We start from the raw sequence: 12,781 nt of genomic DNA, 5'->3' as shown, positions 1-12,781 counted from the left end.
TAATTAATCACTTGTTTGTCAATAGTACCATTATTCTTTTCATTATTGTTATCACTCCTATCCTGCTTTCTACTAGAGTCAAATTGTACATTCCTTACATTAAATTTCCTTTTATTATCTCTTTCGTAATTTACCTTATGTGTTTTACCAAAACCGTGACTCAACTCTATTCCCAACTTACTCTTTTCTTCAAGAACATTCGAATCTAATTCCATTTCAGTAATGCACTCTACTAATTTTCCTACTGTACGACAATGCAGTAATCTCAGATATTTAGCATACGAGGAAGGAATAGCGTCTAAACAAAGATTTACAACTTCTTCCTCATCCGGGTTTTCTATTAAGTTGGAATATTGGTAATATAACGACCACACAAAGTCTGCTATGGATGAGTATTCCGTACTATTGTATCTCAAAGACTGTAACTGCTTCAACTGAGCTCTAATGATTCGAGGATTGGTATACTGCTTGAGAAACAGGATGCGAAAATCTTGGTAGTTTTGTATCTGCAATTTCACGCTATTAAACCAAGCTAAAGCAGACTCACGAAGTCTCTTTTCAACAATTATTAGCTTATCTGTTTCATTTATCCTTGCTATTTCAAAATCTTGTTCTATTTCTTTCAAGAACTTTTTGGCACTATAGTTTAGAATTTGACCTGTAAATTCAGGAAAATTAGGTAAATCAGAAAGCTTCAATGCTTTACCAACATTTGTGTGGCTGAAATTGTGATTTTGCTCCAAAGGACTTTCTGTTTCTACCATTTCAAGTGGTTTGATCGTATTTTGGAATTGCGGCTTTCCATTAATTAAATTAGTCAAAGAAATAGGTGATGCGTGCTTACATGCAGGCAAAAACTCACTGTGAGCGGCATCATCAAAACTAACAATAGGTTTGCTTGTGCTAGTGAACGTAAGACCTGTATTACTGGTTTTATTGACCGAAAAGTTTGAATTATGAGACAAATTACTGGGAAATGGGAAAGATATTAATTGATTGGAAACCGATGTTCCAGCTATAGTATTAACCACGCTACTAGTAACTACGGAACAACAGCTAACTGTTACCGGTACGGTTCCTAGGTAAGTATTAGCCGAAGAATTGACCAAAATTTCTCTTTTATTAGTTTCCTTAACTACCGAATTCTGTTCCCGAATGCTTTCTAGGACTGAACTTAATTCGGAACGAATGGACTCAACTTCACTTACAAGAGAATTCTCTCTACTCTTACACAAGTGAATTTCATTCTCGATCTCCACGAATCGATCATTCAACCCTGACATTCTTTGTTCTACATCAGTCTCTACATTATTTATTTCTTTTCTTAAACTAACATTCATCTCCTCAGTTTTATTCTCAAGTGAATCTACTTTTAATATTATTTCACTTAATGCCTGTTTAGTTGTTCCAACAACTTGTTTAACCTGATCCTTAAGTTCAGCACTTTCTTTAGTAACCTCATTAAATCTTTGATTCATATTTTGATTCAAACTATCTAAATTTCCTTGCATAGTATTTTCAAAACTAGCTAATTTCTCTAGGATCAACATTATATTAGTAGTTTCGCTTCCAGTATCTTTAATCACTGAAGACACTGACGCCTGACGACATTCCTTACACACAAAAACAACAGAAGGTTCGGTTAGCGTAGCATAAGCACTTGCTGCTAACCCTTCACATTTTAAGTGCCTCCAAAATTTACACTTACTACACTCTACAGCTCTACCTGTAGATTTATCACAACATGAGAATTTACTATCTACTAGGTCAACGGTTTCTTCTATGTCTGACATGTTTTTTTTTTACCAAACTAAAAGCATGCTGAACTAATGAAATATGGATTTTACTCCCAAATAAAATTACTCAAAACAGTGAATAGCTCAACTTTCTCACGCTCACCTTACGGATTTGAACAGCAATGTACACATTCGATCTTTTTTTTTTTTTACTTCCGATCAATTAATATCATACAAGACAAAATCCTGCTGGCTGGGTCGCCATTAAAATCTGTAGCTCCTACTCTCTATACGTATCTATGTTATCTACAGATAATCAGAAGACAATAGTTCAAGCTCGTTTAGCCGAGTACGAAATTCCTTGAACGGAGTACAGCAAGAAATATTTGATATCATACAAATAAATTTCTTATTTGAACTGTTTATTAGTCTGAAGTAATTACTGTATATCAAGACATAGATATAATCATACATAAATTCACGTTTGATGTTTTTAGAATACTATATTCACTCACCTTCTTTGAGATTACGCAGAGTTACATGAAATACTTCTCAGTCTAGAGTTACGAGTGTCGTCCACAAAAAGCAACATATGATTTCTTTTACAACTGCTTTCATATTTATTTGTCGTGACGGTCTTTGCTTTCAGAAAAAAAATACACACATTCACAATAATACCAAGATTACAAGCTTCAAATGTTGAATACTGATAATATTAATCTTCTTTCTTTCCTTCTTGTTAAGATCAACAACGAAATAATTACCAGTACTATATCACTTCACCAAATAAAACAATGATAAAATACAATGTTGCTAGTTAAAAGAGATTGTAAATGCTTTGTACAGTTCAAATTCTTAAAACGAGCAGCGAGAATTCTGTTGAGCTACTCCCGAAATATTACATTTACATAATAAAACTAAAATAACCATATACATGCGAAGATTATCGTTCCTGTACATAAGTATTCAAAATTTATGAAAGAAAAAGAAAGGAATACACTAACATGACTAAACATAATCAATGAATATAATCAAAAGGTAGTTACTAAACGAGTAAAATAGTTGACTAGGAAAAATTCCCTTTTTATAGCACTACGACACTCTTTACTTCATATGTTGTTTGATTAGAAAGTACTTCGATATTCCAATCAACAGATAGCTTCATAATTAACTAATATATTGAATGGGAGATACCAAAAGTAGCAACTGTTTCACTATCTCAAAGTTGACAGTAAATCATGCACTAGCAAACCTGTACGATACGAAGATAATCTGCATTTAGTCCTCTTATACATAACATGCTCCACTATACTTCATCTGTGCCGGAATTCACCATTGGCAAGTAGTAGATAATACCACTATGAATCTCTGTTCAAGGGATGAAAATTTGTATTATTCCATGTGTCAAGTTATTCTGGATAATAGCCACTATTACTTTACGTCATTCAACCTATTCAACTCCACGATTTTACTTACAAAATCAAACTGTTCACCAGCAATCTCCTTTGTTCATCGAACGTACACAGCAGCTTCTATAAACTGGTTCTGGAATAATCCCATTTGAGAATCAAAATACTTCACTTCAAAATACTAGCAATACTTTGTACTACAGTAGTTCGTACAAATTATAAATGTTACTTTTCTCAATGAATAATATTCTTCCTTTATCCAAATTATGCAATGCGCACGTGACCAAGTTGTGAACTATGTCAAATGGAATATTTTTATAGTACGCCGCAAGAATTTCAACTTAGCAATTCTTTCACCATTACTACAGCTTAAAAACAAACTGTATATAACAATTCTATAATGGTCACACACAAAAAAACGTTCATAATCAAAATTAAAATTTGCACTTGAACAATAACTTCCTTTTGCGTTTATTTTCTTCCCATCAGTGCACAGAATAACGTGCGCCAATTCTCCATTACCAAATAGAAGAAAAAGACAACGAAAGCTAAATAACAAGCACCAACAAAGAATGCTGAAATGTCCTTATTTAAGGATTAATATAAGTATATAAACTTACTGTTATTTTTGCATCATATTTACCTGCAACTAAAAGTTAAAATGAATGTCACAAGTAAATAAATATACATACATGGAGTAACCAAAACAGGGTTACTACATGTTTTTTATATTTATCCTCTATGGCTTCAGGTTATTCATTTTCTGTGTTTCTATTAATGTTTCCCGATATTAATAATAACAGTAGTGATGTTATAATGTATTCACTATTGAGAAGTTTAGTGTAATAAAGAAATATTAAACTTTTTGAACTCCTCTTACCCTGTGTGTCAAAAAATGAAACTGAAATCTTTGAGTTTTACGTCCCACAAATATGCCGGCTAGGCTAAAAGAGACGGTGATGATGAAATAATAAAGAAAATGACGGACTAGAGAAAGTGGGAGGAAACGGGAGAAATCCGAGAAAATCCACGCACACGGTGTTTGTCCACGAGAGTTCAATTAGCGCGAGCTTGGATCGAACCGGTACCCCAACCACCGGAGGTAAACATTCTACCACTGAGCTACATTGGCCCTCCCTATGAGTGAGAGTGTATTCATTGCGAAACTATGAGGTTGAAAAATGTAGACAGAGTTTTTTTATTTCGTAGCATGATTGGAAACCTTTATATACCTACTTTATGTATACCTACAAATTGGTTAAAAGGGCATATAGCAAATAAACAAATTCATGATTTCATGTTCAAAAACACCTATATACAAGAGTTTTATGCAAGTTCGACGGTTAAAAGGACGTATCCAACATAAACGAATATTCATGTTGAACATATTAGTAAACCATTTATGCAAACTCTGTCTCATACCAAAAATAACCTTTTTGCTACGTTAAATAGGAATTGAAAAAAATGAGCCATAAGGGTCGTAAGAAAGGTGTTGGTAATTTCAGCTATGGCCTAGGTTAAACTGTATGTAATTTCTACCATGTTAAATGGGGGATTTAAACATTGCTTGTAGCCTTTGGTAATAGGCGTTGAAAAAAAGATCGGGATAATTGCTTATAATTTCTAGTATGTTAAATAGGGGTACAAATGTTGCTGTGTTGGAATATGTGTTCATAGTCTTTAATTCCTGCTATGCCAAATAGGGTTGGAATTTCTACTATATTCAAAAAAAGGCGATCGTTGTTTCAAATTTATGCCATGTTACTAGCGGTTATTAAAGAAAACAAGTTCTTGTGTAATTTCTCCTATGTTGAATTTCTCTTCTATATGTGTTGGAAAAAGTGTTCGTACACTTTCATAGTCTTGGGGTTGAAATACCGCACTCAGAGAGGTAACCAAATCAGTTTGTCACCAAGGACTTCTCTTCAAATTACTCCGCAGTCTAGCATTGTCGTACATTAGGTTTATAGGCAACATTCTTCATAATCATTCAGCTTTCGTACAAAGGTATCAGACACAATCAAATCTCTTCATCCTACAGGCCGAAGTTCCTCAAGGTTTTGATTGTCACCACTATTACACTTCCAATATGTTGATGATATGTCTAGACCAGAACCACCAAGTTATGCATTTCAGTTTGCTAATGATACGTTATATTTCGCTTTATGTGTTTCAGTGAATCTATTAAACGCTTTATTATAATCAGAAATTGATAAAGTCGTCGGTTGGTGTATCAAATCTAAACTTATATAAGTATATCTAAAACTCAAATCACGTTATTTGGACGTAACGAAACAACTACTGTTTAGCACGAAATCCAGACCGTTTGCATCTTACGTTACTAGGTTTTTCATTACCATTACAATGAAATACTTTGGCATCACTTTCCACAAACTTCTCTCTTGGAACGCCCACCTGTGGGGTCTTGGCACAAAACTTATTCTTTACACAAACAAAGTTTTTGTTCATCCTGGTTTTATGCACGGACATCTCTCCTGCATATCATTTCTACAGAAATTTTATTATAAACTACTGGTCGTGGGAAGCCATATCTTATGCATTGCTTATTCCTTACTATCATGGACGCCAACACAAGAAGTCTACTGTCGCATATCTGTACCAACATTTTTACCACCTCTGTATAGTCTTCGCTTTTCTTATAGGGGGCGCGGTGACTCAGTGGTAGAGCGTTCACCTCCGGTGCTTGGGATCCCTGGTTCGACCTCAGCTAGCACCGTGTGGGCTGTGTGGTGGTCAAACAACGTGCTCGTGGGTTTTCTCGGGGTTCTCCCGTTTCCTCCCACTTTCTTCATTCCACCATTTCGTTCATTTCTCATCATCATCGTCCTCTTTAGCCTAACCGACATAGCAGTGGGACGTAAAACTCAAGATTTCATTTTTCGCTCTCGTTACAATCAACGCAGCATAGTGGACTCTCATCCGATTCGTCATGAACTTAGACCAGACTCCTGTTCTACCACGTTACGCATATTCACCATTAGATCAATTTCTTGCTATCCATGAACATAATCAGGCCACCGCTCACTATAACCCTTGTCGTCGTGTATATTCTCGCCATCTATTCATTCATTAAACATAATTTCATTCAATGCACTCTTTTGTTTTCTAACTAACAGGGCTCATCCGCTAGAGACTGTCGTAGTGAAAGGACGTGTTTGTGCGAAGTTCCAGGAAACAGTGAACCGTGACAACATGGGGATCGAAATTCAAACCTGGCGTGTGAGAATAGGAATGTGGTGCGGTGGAGTGTGTATGAAATATCCAAAAACTCAGTGTGACCAACTTGCTTGTCTCCTATGTACTTCATGGGAATTGTGATTGCTGTGTTGCTAGTGGGGTGGAACTGAATCCTGGACCAGCTACAATAGATTATGTGTTATCCAAGCTTGGGGACATGAACAGTAAAATAATATCGTTGTACTCAACCACTTGTGACCTGGGTAAAAAAAAATAGAGAACTTGACTGGTGAATTAAGTGTTATCAAGAATGAAAATAAGGAACTTAAGCGACAGTTGGAGGTGACAAAGAAGTTGATTGATAAGCTTGAGGACCACTCCCGCCACAATAATCTTGTTTTCTACAATATTGCGGAAGGGGAGAAAGAAAGATGGGAGGAAACAGAGGAATTGATAAGGGAATTCGTTGAGGAGAAACTGCAAATTGAACTTAATCCGATGGACATTGATAGATCAAATAGATTGTGTAGGGGGAGGGATAGACCCATAATAGTGAAATTTGCGAATTACAAAAGAAAGGAAGAAATACTAAGAAGTGCTTATCGTGCCAAGGGAACGAGTGTCAGAATAGAAGAAGACTTTTCCTATGCTACTCGTGCCATTAGGAAGGAACTAAACACTCACTGGATCGAAGCAATGTCGAGGAGTCAGAAAGCACGACTTCAGTATAGTAAGCTGTACATCGATGAGAATCCTTTCCGGCTAGAAGATCTTAAGAAAAATAGTAACAACGAGATTTCTTCGAAAGTGCAGTATGGTAGTGCAGTATGAAACTAGTGCTAACGAGAGGGAGCCAGCAACAATGCAAGGTGATCTTCCCTCAGTTTTGGCTCCAGTCGGACAAACAACAGCACCGGCAAGGGTGAATGAAAAGGAATATTCTGTCCTTCGACAAACAAGAAGAAGAGGAGGCGCACGACCTCCGGGGACTTTTCGAAATTGGCTGGAAACGTTCAATGACCTTCAAGGTAAGACTTTGAAAACTGAGTGCTCCAATGTGTTTGGAAGTGGTAAAATAATAGAACATTTACGTATGCGCTATATGAATGTGCGATCTCTTAGAAAGAAGGGACTGAATTTTATCCTAATATTTTATCAAATGACTATTACATAGTAGCATTAACAGAAACCTGGTTAAATAACAGTTTTTTTTTTCATCATGAGGTTTTTGATGTTCGATATTCTGTTTATCGGAAAGATAGAGATAGCGCATGCAATGAAACACGTGGAGGAGGCGTACTCCTGGCATTTAAGAACATAGAAGTGATTCAGGTTATCTATACCGATCTGAACATGGATGGTATTCTTGTGAAAGTAAAAATTAATTCAAAGGCTGTTTACATTTGCGTTGTGTATATTGAACCGGACTCCAGTATCTCTCAATATGACTACTTCTTTCAATTTATTGAAGGCAATTGTGAAGTAGGCAGCACTATTCTCATAGTGGGGGACATGAACTATTCTCAAATAAATGGAACGCAATTTTCTTTTCTTAACTTGACAGGCAAATATCAGCATTTATATAATTTCTATTGTATTATGACCTAACATCCCTTAATAATGTGTGCAACAGCTTAGGACGAATGTTGGACCTCGTATTCTCTAATCTTGAGAATGTTACTGTAGAAAGAGAGCTGCATCCTCTCGTAAAAGAGGGCATGCACCATCCGTGCCTTCTCATAAATATATTGTGTAAACGGGCAATAAAATCGAAATCCCATAAAAATATTTTAGGTTTCAACTTTCGAAAGGGAAAAGTTTTGCGACTTTACAAAGATCTACATGAAATTAACTGGTTAAGTCTGGGAACTTACCGGGATGTAAATAGAATGATGGACCAATTCTACGAAATAATTTATGACGCTTTTCGCAAAAGTATTCCCTTGAGAAACAGTCCACAAAAGTTTTTCCATGTTGGTTTACAAGTAGTATAATAGAAAAAATAAAAAAGAAATCGTACCACCGTGCTTTTTGGCTGAGGGGAAAGGGGAATTGTCAATATCATTACAATGAATTTTGTAAATTGCGGAAGGAAGTGAAACAGGAAATAGTAAGGAAGTATAAATTATTTATTTTAGAAATGGAAATTAACATACAGGAAGACCCAAAACAATTTTGGAACCATATTAAGAGTAAAACGCGACATCTCTCTTCTGGACCACTGTTGTACCAGGGACGTAGCCTGAGCAAAAATGATGAGATTGCAAATGCTTTCGCACACCATTTTCAGTCTATATATCGACTAGCGTCATCAACTGATGATACCGGTAGTAGTCATTCATTTGGTGATAATATTGATAATAATAATACTATGTTCGGCTCTTTTTTATCGGAGATAACCATAGAAGAGATTGAAAGGGCAATCCGAAAATTAAAATCTAATAAATCAATGGGAAATGACAACATTCCTCCATATATTGTTAAAGCATGTATTGATATTTTCAAATATCCTCTAAGTATAATATTTAATTTTTCAATCAAAAACAATGTTTTACCTGACAAATGGAAACACTCAATAGTTTGCCCAATTCCAAAATCAGTAAAGAAAAACAATATTGAAAACTTTCGGCCTGTTGCAATTTTACCCGTATTTGCCAAGATATTTGAAAGTATCCTATATGTTCGAATACTAAATCACGTGCGCCCTGTAATCTCGGTATATCAACATGGATTCTTACAAAGTAGATCGACAGTTACAAATTTAGGTATTATTACAGACTTTATAGCTTCTTCTTTGGACAACAATGGTCAAGTAGTTATTATATATACTGATTTCAGTAAGGCTTTTGACATCGTACAACATGTTTTACTACATAAATTAGCTTTATTTAACTTTAATCCTGCGATTGTCAATTTCTTTTCCTCTTATTTACATAACCGTAAACAGTCCGTTATCTATAAAGAATTTCTTTCTAAAAAAATCGACATGATTTCAGGAGTTCCGCAAGGATCGAACTTGGGGCCTCTTCTCTTTTTACTTTTTTATCAATGATCTTCCGTGTTGTATTACAAATTCAGAAAAACTACTGTTTGCAGACGATCTCAAAATATGTGCCAAAACCAAAACACAAGAAGACTGTTATTTATTACAACAAGACCTAAATAAAGTAATGAATTGGTGTAAGGTAAACAAACTTCAGATGAATGTAGATAAATGTGTATCTGTGACGTTCAGTAGAAAAGAGTTTCCTTGCGAATATTGGTATTTCATTGGTGGGGCAAATTGAAATAAATCGAACTCAGTGAAAGATTTGGGAGTAATATTTGATCATAAGTTAACATTCAACCAACATGTAGATAAAATAACCAATGAAGCCTACAGGAACCTCGGATTCGTAATTCGAATGAGTAATGAACTTAGAAATGAGATGACGTTGAAGACTCTTTACTTTTCGTATGTTAGGGCTAAATTAGAATATGTATCAGTTATCTGGAATCCATACTTAAAATCTGAATGCCAGAAAGTTGAGCAATTACAAAGTAAATTCTTGAGATATTTTACCTACAAAAGGGTCTTTATCCAAAATTTGAACACTATACCAATTTTATTGATAATTTTAAATTCAGGACGTTAGAACAAAGAAGAACACTAACTGACTTAATTTTTCTCTTTCGACTTCTGCATAATAAAATTGAATGTCCAGCGCTGTTACAAAATCTATTTAATCAAGCACCGTCCCTCAAAACGCGTGCAAAAAATAATAAAATATTCTTTTGCCGGAAAGCAAGAACAAATATACTGTATATGTCACCTACTTGGAGAATTAGTGCTGCTTACAATGCCATAAGTAAAGAGAATTTGTTTTTGGATATATTCAGTAACAAAGAGCGTCACTTCAGGAACCTATGATTCAGGAACTTTTGGAAATCCTATGATTCATGGCTTATTTGTACACTTAATGTATTTTATTTGTCTTGTGTTATTGTGAATTTATTTTTGTGTGTATTTAAACTGGTTAACTGGGCATAAACACTAATGTTAACCTTCTGTAACTGGAGTTTTATACTCTGTTGAGGGTACAAATGCAAATACAAATAAACTCGCTCTGAGTAGACTTCGACCAGAAGCTTTACATAGTATATGCTTGTGTTCTGTTACCTGCATTTTACTTTGTCGTACATATTTCACACATGATCAGGCCACTTTCTTCTATACTCCTAACCAGATAATTGCATCAATAAACAAATAAATCCTGATACCCATCTCCCAATGAAAGTACCAATAAATGAATGCACATTGCCCCAGAGAAGGCGTTACCTTCTGCAGCTCGCCCATCTTCGGATGGGAATGAAATTGCATTTTAGAAAATTGTAGTTAAAGTAAGTTGTGTTAATATTTCATTCTTCGCAGATTGGAATGTATTTATTCATTATTAACATTTTCTCTTTGTATTCACAGTGACAAGAGGGCCGAAGTATATCAAAAAATTTATGCAATAAGAGGTTATATCGTAATACGCAACCCAATAAAGAATTCAAAGGTATGATTTGGTTTCTTGTGTAAGGAAGTTTTCGCTTTTTGCAGGAACTATATAGCCTTTGATATCTATATCTACTGTATATCTATCTATCTATCTATCTATCTATCTATCTATCTATCTATCTATCTATCTATCTATCTATCTATCTATCTATCTATCTATCTATCTATCTATCTATCTATCAATATATATAGATATATGAAGAAATCCTGAGTGAGTGAGAGACTTATCAACGCCCACGGCTAATTTGCTAAAGCTAGTAACTTAAATTTTTGACAGCGCATAACATTTATAACGTGTAAGGTATTACTAAAGAAAGGTACCTGGAAATTCGACGGGTTAGAGGAAATTAAGTTAGCAATTATTATTATAGATTGGCCGTATCTCTGAATCTATTATGGGCAGATACATGGCATTTATTATATGCATTTCTTATCTTCAATAAATCAAACGCATAGTTTATGATTAATTACATGTCCCCCAGGAGGGAAGAGGAAGAAGCAAAATAAAAAGATTGGGGTTACTGTTGTTATAAGAACGTAAAGATATGTCGAAATCCTTCAAGGTTAAAAATCTGAGATATGATACTTACAGTTTTGATTTAAAGTAAGTATTTATTGTACTATAAAATAATTAAAAACGTCTTTTAGCATGTTTTTTTAAATATTTCCTTTACAAATAATATACGCAGAAAGAAGAATGGAATGTAGTTGCAATGGTTAATATAAGATACCAATATCTCGAAATTTCTTAGGGTCAGTAGCATATAGAGTTTTAGTTTAAAATAATTAAACAAATGCTTCCCCTCTTTCAAATACATTTTTCCTACAAGAGAATAAAGGTGGGAAGAAAAAGGAATCGGAGTTAAAATTGTTTTTAATGAGATTGTCATATCTCGAAATCTCTTAACATTACAGAAATAGAAAGTTGTATTTATTCTCAAAGTGAAAAATATTTGTAGATATGTTTTAGATTTTCTTGATGTTTACCATAGAAGGGAAGAAAAACTATGGGAAGAGAAGTCAAATTTACTATTGTTATAATAAAATGGACGTATCTTAAAACTTCTTAGGGTTTGAGAGGTCAAGTTTGGTATTCAGACTTTTCATTTAAAATAAAGACAAGTTTATTTTATGTTTAATATTGTTCAAAGAAGATAAGCAAAAGAGGCAAAAGAGTGATAGTTGTAATTATTAAAATAATATTGCCATATCACAAAATTCCTTAAGATTATTTACATGTTAGGGATATGAAACTTAGTATATAAACTCCTTAATCAAATCAATTGAGAATATGCAACAATCATTACCAAAATTCCCCTTTTATGGCAAGAAACGAGTACTTTACTGTTTGTTTTCAGTATATAAAAATGACTTCCAGATAGTTACTCCAATCACCAAGGGACAATAAAGGTGACCCATTTGAAATTATTTTTGAACACAACAATTTGACCGACTAGGGTTTCTATTATTTCAATTTGATTGTGTATTTCAAGGGGAAAAGATGTATTTTTGCAAAGAATATTTTCTAAATGTTTTCTTGTATACGAAGAGCGGAAGCAAATGTTAGTGTGTGTGTGTTAATTTATGAAGGTCATGATATGTATATTTATATGTATGAATAGGCCACTAAATACTAAACCATAGCCTACAGTAAAAGTCTTCAACTTAATCTCCTCTGTATCATTGGTACCTAAACGTTTTGAAAAGTATTTAGAAAACAAAGTTACATATGTTTCTTGTATTCAAAACTCTTTGTATTTGTGACAGAATTGTCTTGTATCCTGAACAATTATTTTGCATAAGAGTTGGACATGTGTAATTAATTTTCGTTCTTCATATTGTGTTGATAAAGTACAATGATGTACTCTGATAATTAACAGGACAGCGAGAGCGTA

The 12,781-nt window shown here is 34.2% G+C and overlaps 1 protein-coding gene across 1 annotated transcript in view; it reads left to right on the top strand.

Moving 5' to 3' along the window:
• Nucleotides 1–12,781, top strand: part of LOC145669677 (uncharacterized) — a 429,650-nt gene that overhangs the window by 214,500 nt on the left and 202,369 nt on the right. Inside the window, exon 2 of the mRNA XM_081737933.1 lies at nt 10,803–10,884. The gene's annotated coding sequence lies outside the window, so the exon portion shown is untranslated. The remainder of the gene's footprint in view (nt 1–10,802; nt 10,885–12,781) is intronic.

The sequence above is a fragment of the Thermobia domestica genome, chromosome 14 (assembly GCF_964235325.1).
Source record: "Thermobia domestica chromosome 14, izTheDome1.hap1.1, whole genome shotgun sequence".
NCBI lineage: Eukaryota > Metazoa > Arthropoda > Insecta > Zygentoma > Lepismatidae > Thermobia > Thermobia domestica.
This window is presented reverse-complemented; position numbering and strand designations above follow the sequence as displayed.